The 12,096-nt window shown below is 38.3% G+C and overlaps 1 long non-coding RNA gene across 3 annotated transcripts; it reads right to left on the bottom strand.

Annotated features, from left to right (window-relative positions):
* Nucleotides 1–9,499: 9,499 nt before the first annotated feature.
* Nucleotides 9,500–11,890, bottom strand: LOC112456877. Of its 3 annotated transcripts, none has more exons than XR_003041031.1 (6): nt 11,760–11,890; nt 11,349–11,494; nt 11,000–11,189; nt 10,603–10,717; nt 10,116–10,346; nt 9,500–9,861 (listed from the first exon to the last, which is right to left on the bottom strand). It is a non-coding gene; the product is annotated as an uncharacterized LOC112456877 (long non-coding RNA). The 3 variants fall into 3 exon arrangements; XR_003041030.1 differs by having other exon boundaries at nt 10,607–10,717; XR_003041032.1 differs by having other exon boundaries at nt 10,607–10,717; nt 11,020–11,189.
* Nucleotides 11,891–12,096: the final 206 nt, after the last annotated feature.

Raw genomic sequence — 12,096 nt, 5'->3', positions numbered from 1 at the left:
CATTTTATCTTTCGATTTTCTTTCAGCTCCCTCTTCTCTATCCTCCAGCGCTCCTTTCTCCCCTGTTCTCGCATTGAAATCGCCCCCACTATCCATCTCTTCTCTCTCCCTTCCTCCTCTTTTACCGATTTTATCTTACCCATCATCTTGTCCAAGTTGCGCTTACGTAAACTGTTGCCAATCTCCATTTCTCCTTCTTCCATCTTACTTATCTAATCATTAAACCTTTCTCCTCCACCCATTCTTCTTCCTTTTTTAACCCTTCTCTGACTTCCATCATTATTCCACCTATTGCTTTTTCTTTTCTTCCAACTCTTTCTTTTTTTGCACCCTGTATACTCCAGAACTTCTTTGGCACCCTATTCTTCATCTTCTCCCATTCCTCCCGTTCCAGCCACGTCTCCACCAACCCCGACATTCCACTCTTTTATCCTTTCCCAAAACTTCCTGTTTTTAAATTCCTTCACTCCCGCTACATTCCAAAAGTTTATCTTTAGGCTTCCTTCCTGTTCCTTCCTTTTTTCCTTCCTCTTTAATTCTTTTCTTCCCCCTTCTTTTTTTCCCCCTCTTTTTCCTCTCTTTCACTCCTTTTTACTTTCCCCACTTTACTCTCTCTGACTCCTTTCCCCCCTCCCCTCAGCCTCTCCACACTCCCTTTTTTCCTGCTTTCCCTCTCCTCCCTCTTTTCTCCACCCTACCCTCCCATCGTTTTTCCTCCCTTCTCACTATCCTTTTTTTTCATTTTTCCGTCTCCCTCTTTTCTACTTTTTCCCTCTTCCTCTGTTCCTTTTTCTCCCCCCCCTCCTTCTTGTTCCTCTTTCTCATTTTCCCTTCCATCTGTTAGGACTTCTTTTTCCTCATCCCAACTCCATCACTTCCCCTCTATCCAAATCTTTCCGTACTTTACCCAAGCTCTCCTTCTATTCTTTCTCTCCTTCTCAGCTATCCTCTCCAGGCTCCATTACATTTTTCTTTCCTTCAAGGTCATGTCATTTTCTATTCTTTCCATCCTTCTTTTCCACATATTCTTTCTCTGCATTACTTCACATTTTTTTACTCTATCTTTTAACCTTACTAAAACCATCTTCTTTCCCCGTTTTTCTTCCTATCTCTTTTACCTCCTCTATTCCTCTCTCTACCCCCGTCTCTAGCCATAGCTTCTCTACCGCTCCTTTTAGCCTTCCCTCCTCCACCTCTACCCTTTTCACTACTACATTATTCCTCCTTTTAGTTAGTTATAATTAACAAATTAATAGTTTACATATTTATATATTTGTATATAAGGTGTGCCATTTTAAACATTTTAAACCAGACAAATATGTCGGAAAATATGGAAGATATGAAAAAACGTTTTAGACAAAAAATGCATCAACGAGGACAAATAATGATAAAACCAATTTTCAAATAAATCAATTTTTTAAGGTCACATAAAAGTCATCGCCATTTTTTTCATAATATGATTTTTCTAATTATTCTTCATGTAAAAGTATTAAGATAGTTGTAAAGAAATTAATAGTTTACAAGATATTTCATATTTTATTCTGGCACATTTTGGCGAAATATAAAATACCTCATAAACTATTCATTTTTTGGTAACTGTACCTTTAACACTTTTATGTACAGAATAATAAAATCAATCAAATGGTGTAAAAAAATTGTTGCTTAGCAAAAAAATTATGTAATTTGGAATATGCAACCACATGTCTTTCTTGAAAATAAGTAACAATGTGTTTTTTTTACACCAACTGATAAAAATGTTGCATTACAAGAAATAAAAAAATGTTAGTATGTTTATTCTATACATTCTTAGCTATACTATAATTTTATAAAGAAAATGAAAGTATTTACTATAATTATGTTATTCTTTATAAACAAATATACTGTTATGTACGTCAAGCGTCAGCCGCGCGTTTACACTCACTCACTCACTCGCGGCGCGTTTCTCAGGACTCTCACAAGAAAAGAGGACACGTTGTTAGAAAAGGAAACTCTTTTATTAATCTCCCGTTATTGAAGAAGAGCTCGGGCTGACACGTCCGAACGAGACGAGACCCAGAGCAAATCTGAACATCGGGTATAAACAGAACATCACGTATAACTGAACATCCGGTAGGAAAATCAATAATAAATTGAGCATCAGAGAAAATCAATATTCACATAAACAAGCGTCACTAAGGACAATTCGCGGCGCGACATTTACTACCGGGCGACTCGCATGAAGCGCGCGGCACGGGCGCAACACTACCCCCCCTCTTCCAAGATTGTCGTCCCGACAATCCGGGAGGGTAGTCTCTTGCAGTCTAACTTCTGTTCCGTGGACCCCAGGGCACCCAATGGTTAACTTGTCCTACTTGAGCTGCTGCTCCAAGTTTCTGGACCCCATCTTTCCTGGTCCCCAGAAGCCACACAACAGGTCCCCGAACCGTTCCTCTTCCGGAGGGAGCTGGCCAGACTCCCCCCTCCGCCGGTTTCAGAAGACCCAGAAGAAGCTCTGCTCTCTTGATGTGCTCCCCCGCTGCCGACCTCCACGACGCCGTCCCACTAACTCTTCAGACAAGGGGGGGGGGGGAAACTTGTGTGGACCCAGCGTCTTTTCAGACTCCCCATGTCCCTGCCTCAGCATTTGCTCTACGTCCCACGGGAAAACCACAGCTCAAAAACCGTGGGCGAGGCAGTCTTCTTTAAAAAAAAACAGAACTTCCCTGAGAAGTCTTCGGCTGATGTTCTGCCGCAGTACTTCCTTATCTTCTCACGTACCGCCAACTTCATCTGGGAAAACAAACATTACGCACAGAAACAGAACATAATAACTGTTAAAAAAAAAAAATTAAAGAAATCGAACACATTTTTCATTTTATTTAAAGTTGAGCCCACCTCACCAAGCTCAACTAAACCGCGCCTCCCTCATTGGGGCATTCCGATCGAAAATGCCCAGTTTTACCGCAAGTCCAACACTCCCCCCGGGCGCCACCGGGATTTTTATTAAAATTTTTTTCATTTTTTTTAGAATCATCCCCCTGAAGAGTTTTCAGCGCCTTGGCCCTTTCAACGGCCACATTCAGGGAAGTTATTCCCTCCATCTGAAGCGCTCGCCGAATAAAATTATCCGCGACGGCAGTTATAAATTGTGCGCAAGCGATCTTGTCGCGTAATTCGAACGGAGACTCGGGGTATGCCAGACGCGACAATTTATCGATCTCAGAGCCGAGTGTCGCCAAATCCTCCCCGAATTTCTGTTTACGATTCGTAAACGCGGCGTAGCTATTCTGCAATTGCCGCCCCTCCCCGAAACGCAATTCAAGTTCTGCTTTCAATTCCGCGAAGTCCAAACGCTCGACATCTTGTACCGTTTCCAACACCGAACGCGCTTTTCCCCTCAAGCTTGACGCCAGCGCGATCGTTTTCGTCGCGTCGTCCCAATGATTTGCTCGCGCGATCAAATTTAATTGCGAAAAATATTCATTTAAGGAAACCGTCCCATCGTACGTGTCGGGTTTTAACTTATACCCGAGCTCTGCACTCGCAACCGTGACACTTTCGTTCGCGCGCACAGACCGCACTTGTGCGCCGCACGCGTCTGCGATTCTCTCTCTTGCGTGCGCGTCTCGCGTTTCCGCGCCGCTCATGATCGCAGTTCTCTCGCCCGCGTGTGCGTCTCGCGTCTCCGCGCCGAGGCCGTCCGCAACTCGCATCGCCGCGCCATCCGCGACCGCGGCCCCCTCGCGAGCGTTCCGCGCCCTTGCGAAATTCGCGTCACGCGCCCCCGAGTCCCCGGCCGCTTCATTATTGGAAAGACTTAGCTGTGTCTGCGCGCCGGAGTTCATCCCACGGAGACGGCAGAGCTCCTCCTCCTGGCGGCGGAACGTCTCCGCATAATCGCGCTCCCTACGTGCGTGTTCTTCACGCATCTGGCGGATCTCCTGTATGATGGCCTGGAGAGTCACAACTTCCGCCGACGTCTCCGTAGCGCCCGACTGCGGAGTCGCTTCCCTCAGCCGCTTCCTTGTGTTGGACATGGCCGTCGTATCGTCGCTGGTCGCTCGTATCTCTCGCTCGTCCGATCGATCCGTTCGATCCCGGACGAGCCCCCAAAATGTTACGCTTGTCAAGCGTCAGCCGCGCGTTTACACTCACTCACTCACTCGCGGCGCGTTTCTCAGGACTCTCACAAGAAAAGAGGACACGTTGTTAGAAAAGGTAACTCTTTTATTAATCTCCCGTTATTGAAGAAGAGCTCGGGCTGACACGTCCGAACGAGACGAGACCCAGAGCAAATCTGAACATCGGGTATAAACAGAACATCACGTATAACTGAACATCCGGTAGGAAAATCAATAATAAATTGAGCATCAGAGAAAATCAATATTCACATAAACAAGCGTCACTAAGGACGATTCGCGGCGCGACATTTACTACCGGGCGACTCGCATGAAGCGCGCGGCACGGGCGCAACAATACTAAAACCTTATAAACAACATACTAAAAAGTTATATATGGATACATCCAAAACATTTTTTATTATAGGGTCTCTGGTATTTTTACGCCACGCGGGGTTTTACGCCGCAGATGTCAGAAAAAATAGAAGGAATGAAGTTACTTGCTCGCAATTATTTTTTTATGTGCTTTTATGCCATATTAGTATTGTGTTGTAATTTCAGTTCTTTATTGTTAATATTAACGAAACTGTCGTGATTTGAATTGATTTCTCACCGTAGTAAGAAGCGCGATCTTGTGTTACGACCTACGTAAAATAATTACTGTAGGGAATGTAAAAAGTTTAATAGTTATTTCATGATACATAAGTGTAGAGGGATAGTAAATGATAGAATACAGCAAAATACAAGTGCATAACTCTTGTATTTTTTGTTTACTTTAATATCTTGTATATCCCTCCTGTGTTTAGGATATACGGCAAGTTAGCATGCGGGATTTAGGCCATAGTACGGATACTTTGTAAAACTCGAAATCTCCTGTGTTCTTTTTCCTTCTCTTTTTGGATCGTATAACAATAATAATCTTTAATGCACCTATCGTTCTTCTATTTTCTTTTTAAAATTTTTTAGTTTTATAATTTGTTTATCTTTCTTTTATTTTAATAAACTTCTTACACACATATTATAACTTGTTATGAGATTTTATTGCCTTATTTATAAACATTATTTGTAACTTTTTATAAGGCATACATTTTACCCATGAATGTCATATAATCCACCCTTCTTATATATCTTCAGGATATATGGCAAAAATGCAAGTGTTTCAAAGTTTTTTTTTATTAAATACAAAAAATCAATATTTTATGTTTCTAGTAGTAGACAGTATAAAGTTTTTATTAGTATAATTCATTTGCCTTAAGCATAGTAAATAGTATTCGATAAATTAAATTTCCCTTAGCTGCGGCGTATATACCGGAGTTACCCTATTATATGTTTTTGTAAACAGATTGAAATCAAACTGCAAATAAATTATTCATTATTATCTAACGCATTTAATGTTCAGCATCGACTCGTTATCTGTTATTAGTTTAGAGAAATTAACAATTTTTCACCTTTTTCCCCTTTCTCTTACATAATATATGTACTATGTGTATTATAGGTACAACTAATAATAATAGTTTTGATCTTTTTAATTTTAACAATAATATTAATTAATAGTAATAGAAAACATAAATACAGAGTATTCTGAAAGTTAAATATGTAGTATAACAGCACTCTCTCCAATTCCTTTAAAATTTTTAAATTTTAATAAATTTGTCGCTCATTATATAATTAATACACTTAAAATATCACAATGTCGGCAAGTAAGGAAATGATAATTGAAATAATAGTTTATGGATATACATTTATGGATATACATTTATTTCCTATCTTGTCCTCTCCCGCCGCTTTACTTTTTTTCAGCCTTATCAGCACTCTCTCTATCTCTTCCCATCCTATCCCTTCTCCTTTCTCTACTTCCCCTTCCGCCCCTGCTCTTCCTCCTCTCCTTCTCCTAACCTTCGCTTGTATTCCGTTCCTTCTAACATCTCCCTTAAGTATTCATCCCACTCCTCTATTGTTATCTCCTTATTAATTTCTACTCTTCTTCTCCTTTCCTTCTTTATTACTTCCCAAACCTGCTTCTCTGTTCTCGCCTCTCTTACCTCTTCCAGCAGATTTCTCTTTTTTTCCATTTTCCTTTCACACATTTCCTTATACTCCTTCTTTCTTCTCTTATAATCTTCTTTATGTTTTCTTCCTCTTTTCCAGTTTTTCAATAACTTTTCTACCTCCTTCCTCTTTTTCCTACAGTCCCCATCCCACTATCCTCCCTTTCCTTCTGCCCCTCTTTTTACTCTTCTCATACTTTCTTTCATATTAATTCTTTTTGTCAACTTTTCGATCTCTTTATCTATTGCCCCCCCCCCTTACCTATTTCTCCCAGCCGGAATGCTAGCGTCTTTTCGACGTCTATAGACGTCGGCGTTTCGGCTGGGCTACCTCCTCCTATCTTGCCTCTTTCGACCAGTCCGTCTTTTTCACCCACCTCTCTTCCTCCGCTATTGTCCCTCTCCTCTAATCACCACCCCCTTTGTCCACCCGTACTGGTACTGATTGATGATCCGAATCTACCTCACACCCCACCTCCAATCTTGTCACTTTTTCCCAAACCTTCCTATCTTCTTTCGCGTAATTGATCACTGTTTTCCCTCTTTCTCCTGTAAATTCACCCCTCCTTCTCATCTCCCTCTTTTGCTCCATTTATAATTCCCCACACTTCCTCTTCAACCCATCTAATCAGCCCTTCTCCCTGCTTATTTATTATTTTATCTTTCGATTTTCTTTCAACTCCCTCTTCTTCATCCTCCAGCGCTCCTTTCTCCTCTGTTCTCGCATTGAAATCGCCCCCACTATCCATCTCTCCTCTCTCCCTTCTTTCTCCTTCACCGATTTTATCTTACACATTATCATAAGTTGCCGTTTACGTAAACTATTGCCAATCTCCATTTCTCCTTCTTCCATCTTACTTTTCTAATCATTAAACCCTCCCCCTTTATCCATTCTTCTTCCCCTTCTAACCTCTTTCTGACTCCCATCATTATCCCACCTATTGCTCTTTCTTTTCTTCCAACTCTTTATTTCTTTACACCCTGTATCCTCCAGTTGAACTCCTTTGGCACGTTATTCTTTATCTTCTCCCGTTCCTCCTATTTCAGCCATGTTTCCACCAACCCCACGAAATCCCACTATTTTATCCTTTCCTAAAACTCTTCCTGTTTTTCCTTCACTCCCGCTATATCGCAAAAGCCTATCTTTGGGCTTCCTTCCTGTTCCTTCCCCTCCTCCTCTTTCCTGCATTCCTTTCTTTCACCTCCCCTTCTTTTTCTTCTCTTTCACTCCTTTTTACTTTCCACACTCTACTTTCTCTGACTCTTTTCCCCCTTCCCCTCAGCCTCACCACACTCTCTTCTTCCCTATTTTCCTTCTCCTCCCTCTTCTCTCCACCCTCCCCTCCCATCGTTTCTTCTCCCTCCTTACTCTCTTTCGATTTCATTTTTCCGTCTTCCTCCCTTCTACTCTTTCTCTTCTCCTCTGTTCCTCTTTCTTCCACCTCCTTTTTCATGCTCCTTTCTCTCATTTCCCCTTCCATCTATCAGGATTTTTTTTTCCTATTCCCAACTCCACCTCTTTCCCTCTATCCAAAACTTTCCGTACTTTACCCAATCTTTCCTTCTATTCCTTCTCTCCTTCTCAGCTATCCTCTCCAGGCTCCATAGCATTTTTCTTTGATGTATTCCTTCAAGGTCATGTCATTCTATATTCTTTCCATCCTCCCTTTCAACACATTCTTCTTCTGCATTACCTCTCTTTTTCTTACTCTATCTTTTAACCTAACTAAAACCATCTTCTCTTTCCCCGTCTTTCTTCCTATCTCTTTTACTTCCTTTATTCCTCCCTTCTTCCCCATCTCTAGCCATAGCTTCTCTACCGCTTTCTTTTGCATTCCCTCCTCTACCTACACCCCTTTCACTACTACATTGTTCCTCCTTCTGTCTCTCTCTTCTAACTTTCTCCACCTTTCTAGCTCTCTTACCTTCGCTTCCATTGCTTTATCTTTTTTTCTTATCTCCCACTTTCCTTCCTCTTTCACTTCTCCCTGCCCTTTCTTTCTCCCATCTCTCCATCTCTTAACTAATATATTTAAATTTATATATTAGTTAACTTCTTTATATACACTACCGCTCATTAATTTCAATATACCCCTATATTTGTTAATTTCTCTGTAAAGGACATGATGAACATGATACATATGTTTTGTACAGAAATGAATACATTTGCTGTTATAAACACTTGCACATGCATTGCATTTTTATATATTATTTATATAAAAATGCCACGCATGCAAGTGAAATGTTTATAACAGCGAGTGCATTCATTTCTGTGCAAAACACGTATCATGATGTTCATCCATTACAGAGAAATCAACGAATCTGTTGTATATTGAAATTAATGAGGTAGTGTATATAAAGAAGTTAACTAATATATAAATTTAAATATATTTGCAATATAATAAATATTTTTATAATATATAATACCTTTCTCTATATTGTTCCTTCTCTTTTCTTTCTTTCTTCGTTTTCTATCTCTATATCTTTCTCTCGTCTTAAAATACTTTTTACTTTTGTATAAACAGCTTAAGGTATCGATACAATAAATAATACTATAAAAGCTACATTTAGATGGAACGGTAATAATTTACATATCCTACCTCATAATAGCGTAATAAATGAGAACGATTCATAGGAATAAATGTGATAGTATTTATGAAATAAATTTAAGTATGAAATATATATACATTTAAGAAATATTACTTTAATGATCATATTATCTTACGCGTTATTAACATTCCATACAGGCAAAGCAAATAGATACTATGATATACAGGATACCTTTAAACAATTGTTTCATTTTCTAACATTTTTCAGATATATTGTAATATAATCGTATAATCGTCATATTTTTTTACACAGGAATACTAACGCAAAATTATTCGGACATTGTCACTACTAAAATTAAAAAATCAGATGAAAGGTTAGGTAATGTACATATTTTTAATTCACATATCTCTCATTTACTACCGACCATCATTTCATAATGATACATTTGCAACGAAATAAATACGCCAATACTTAAAACGTATATCTGTAATCTAAACACAAGTTTTTATATTCTGGAAACGATACAAGTGTCTTAAAATACTTTTTACTTGTTTCTAACCAGCATAAAACATCGATACTATCCGAATAGTATAAAAGCTACATTTGGATGGAACGATAACAATTTAGACACCCTACCTCTATAATTATGTTAAAATCGTCAGATATACTGTAATATAATCGTCATATTTTTTTTCACAGAAATACTAACGCAAATTATTCGGACATTTTCACTAAAAAATTAGATGAAGATATTTTGTAATCATAGAAAGATAGACATCTTTTTAATTCACAACATATCTCTCATTTACTACCGATCATCATTTCATAATGATGCATTTGCAACGAAATAGATACGTCAGCAACATTCAAAACCATCGACTGGAAAAAGCATTCCTCTTGGTCTATTCGTTGTGACGGATAAAATCGTATAATTTCAGCACTCAGCAATGGATTCACTTCAATTGATGCGATTTTAAGACACAGCTCAATTCAAAGAATCCTCGTTGTTACTAAATATGCTTACAAGGCCTGTGAATAGCGCTAATTTCCCTGCCATGCGCATATCTTTTTTTTTCGTGGCTGTATCCTGATTAAGCATCATCTTGTCCGCAATATGCTTATAGACTTTTCCATTCAGCATTAACGTAAAAAAGCCGTCGTACCATCTGAAATCGTTATATATAATTGTCTCGGTATTATAATCAATTTTATAATAAGTGTTTCCTCTCCGATAGCACAAACAAAATTAATTTTAGGAAATCTAAATTATTTTATCTTTTTCTGAAAGTAGAATAAAAAACGAAACTAAAAATCAAGTTCTTTCAAATAATAGACAACTTGAATTAATTATAATTAATGTTTATAAGAACAATTTTATATTACTATTAAAAGGAATGTTTAGAGTACTGATTACACTTACATTTCCTGTTTAGCGCTTATTTTATGACATGTTGTATTTTCCAAATTTTACTTCCAAAACACAGAAAATACCTTCCAGCTTGTGATGACACCACGTATACGCCAATGAACCTGCACGGTATCGTTTTCAGAATGCATTGTGATCTTTAAGATGTCAAACTTGACGTGTGCAAACTTCATATGACCAATGAACCTTAATAGTATCAATTGCTTCGCATAACTCACAAGTCTCCTGCAATATTTTTTAAGCATATTATGAAAAAATGGAAATACTTAATGCTAAAAGCTCTCAATTGCTTTGAATATTTAAGAAAATTAATTTTCGTTACTCCTCTAATATTGTTGATAAAAATTATATCATAATGGATAATAGGGACTCAATTCACAAATATTTTAGCATAACTTGCCTACAATACAAATTGCGCTACAGAACACTTTCTCGTTCTTTTCAACTTTTAAAGTTTACAAGAAAGCATATGTATACGTACATACATGTGCAATTTTGGATACACCTTCCTTCTTAAAGATCTCTTCGGTATCACCTCCCTGCGGTCAATATATAGCGGCAAAATTGTTTACCACATAGTTGAATATAAAATGTTCCTGCGTGAGAAAACGAGAGAAAAGGAGGACATTTATAAGAGGACCTCTTGGCTAGACAATTATTCTTCAACAGTGTCTGAGAATTATTATATTTTGAAGACGCGAGATTGTACATTTGAAGCATCCAAGCTAACGAAAGTAAAATACAATATAAACATTCTTCGGAGAAATCTTTATTACGCGATAGTGCCCGATAGTGCCTGTCACACGTGCATATAAATACAGATCACTTTCTCGTTCTCTTAACTTTTACAACTTTTACAAGACAGCATATATACGTACGTGTGCGATTTTGGATATACCTTCCTTCTTAAAGATCTCCTCGGCATCAGCTCCCTGCCGTCAATATATATTTCACTATCACTATCATCTATCACGCGGTGATGGTCACGACTGTCACACTGTCACTATCTATTTTTAGGTTACCGCTGTATTCCAGCATAGATCGGTCTTTCTTAACAGCTTCATGCGTCTGTGATTGAGAAAGAAATCTGATAAGCTCTGTATACCAGCTCAATATAAGCAACATATATACGAATATGTATATATATTTTAGATAAAAACAGTCAGTAAACTTTTATAAAACAATACTCTTTGAAATAATACAAGCGATAATAATTTTTATAATTACCTCTCTATATATCTTAAATGTGCATGAATTTTCTTCTAATTATATTTGTAATGTCATCAACTTTTCACGCTTGTTGAATATTTGTGCCATGAGCACCAACAGCTAATTCCATCAGATCTTCTCGAACATTAACTTCATCGGTATATCTAAAATAAGGCAAATTTTACATAATACAAAAACAATAATTATTACTTACATCTGCTTATATATAAAGTATATGATTACAAAAATAAATCTATAGTTACTGTAACGTATACTTAGATTAGATTTGTACGAGCAAGCAATATAACTAACCTCGCGAGACACCACGCGAGCAAACGTCATTGCGTTAAAAAATATTAATGTAAAATATAATTATCCACATACATTATATATAATAGTGGATTATATGTAATAAAAAATCCTATTAACCTCGCAAAACACACCACGCGAACACACGTCACATCACGCGATACACGCGCGAAATTAACTTGCCAAACTCGCCGCGATCTCGATCGCCGTCGTCACTTCGATCCTTGCGTGACGCGACCAAAATTCGTGAATTAAACGATCGTATTTATTGATGAGAGATCACATTAATAATAATATTAACCTCCTAATGACACAACGCGAACTGTCACATCACGATTGATCACGACGCACACGCACGAAATTCGCGGAACTCGCCGCGATCTCGATCACCCGGTTTCGACCGGCCAATCAGACGCGCGGAAAAGCGACAACACTACGTGCAAGATATTTCGACTCG

Source organism: Temnothorax curvispinosus, unplaced genomic scaffold (genome assembly GCF_003070985.1).
Source record: "Temnothorax curvispinosus isolate PA1 unplaced genomic scaffold, ASM307098v1 QBEX01000681.1, whole genome shotgun sequence".
Taxonomy (NCBI): Eukaryota; Metazoa; Arthropoda; class Insecta; order Hymenoptera; family Formicidae; genus Temnothorax; species Temnothorax curvispinosus.
The sequence above is the reverse complement of the archived record's forward strand: the minus strand, read 5'-3'. Positions and strand labels throughout refer to the sequence as shown.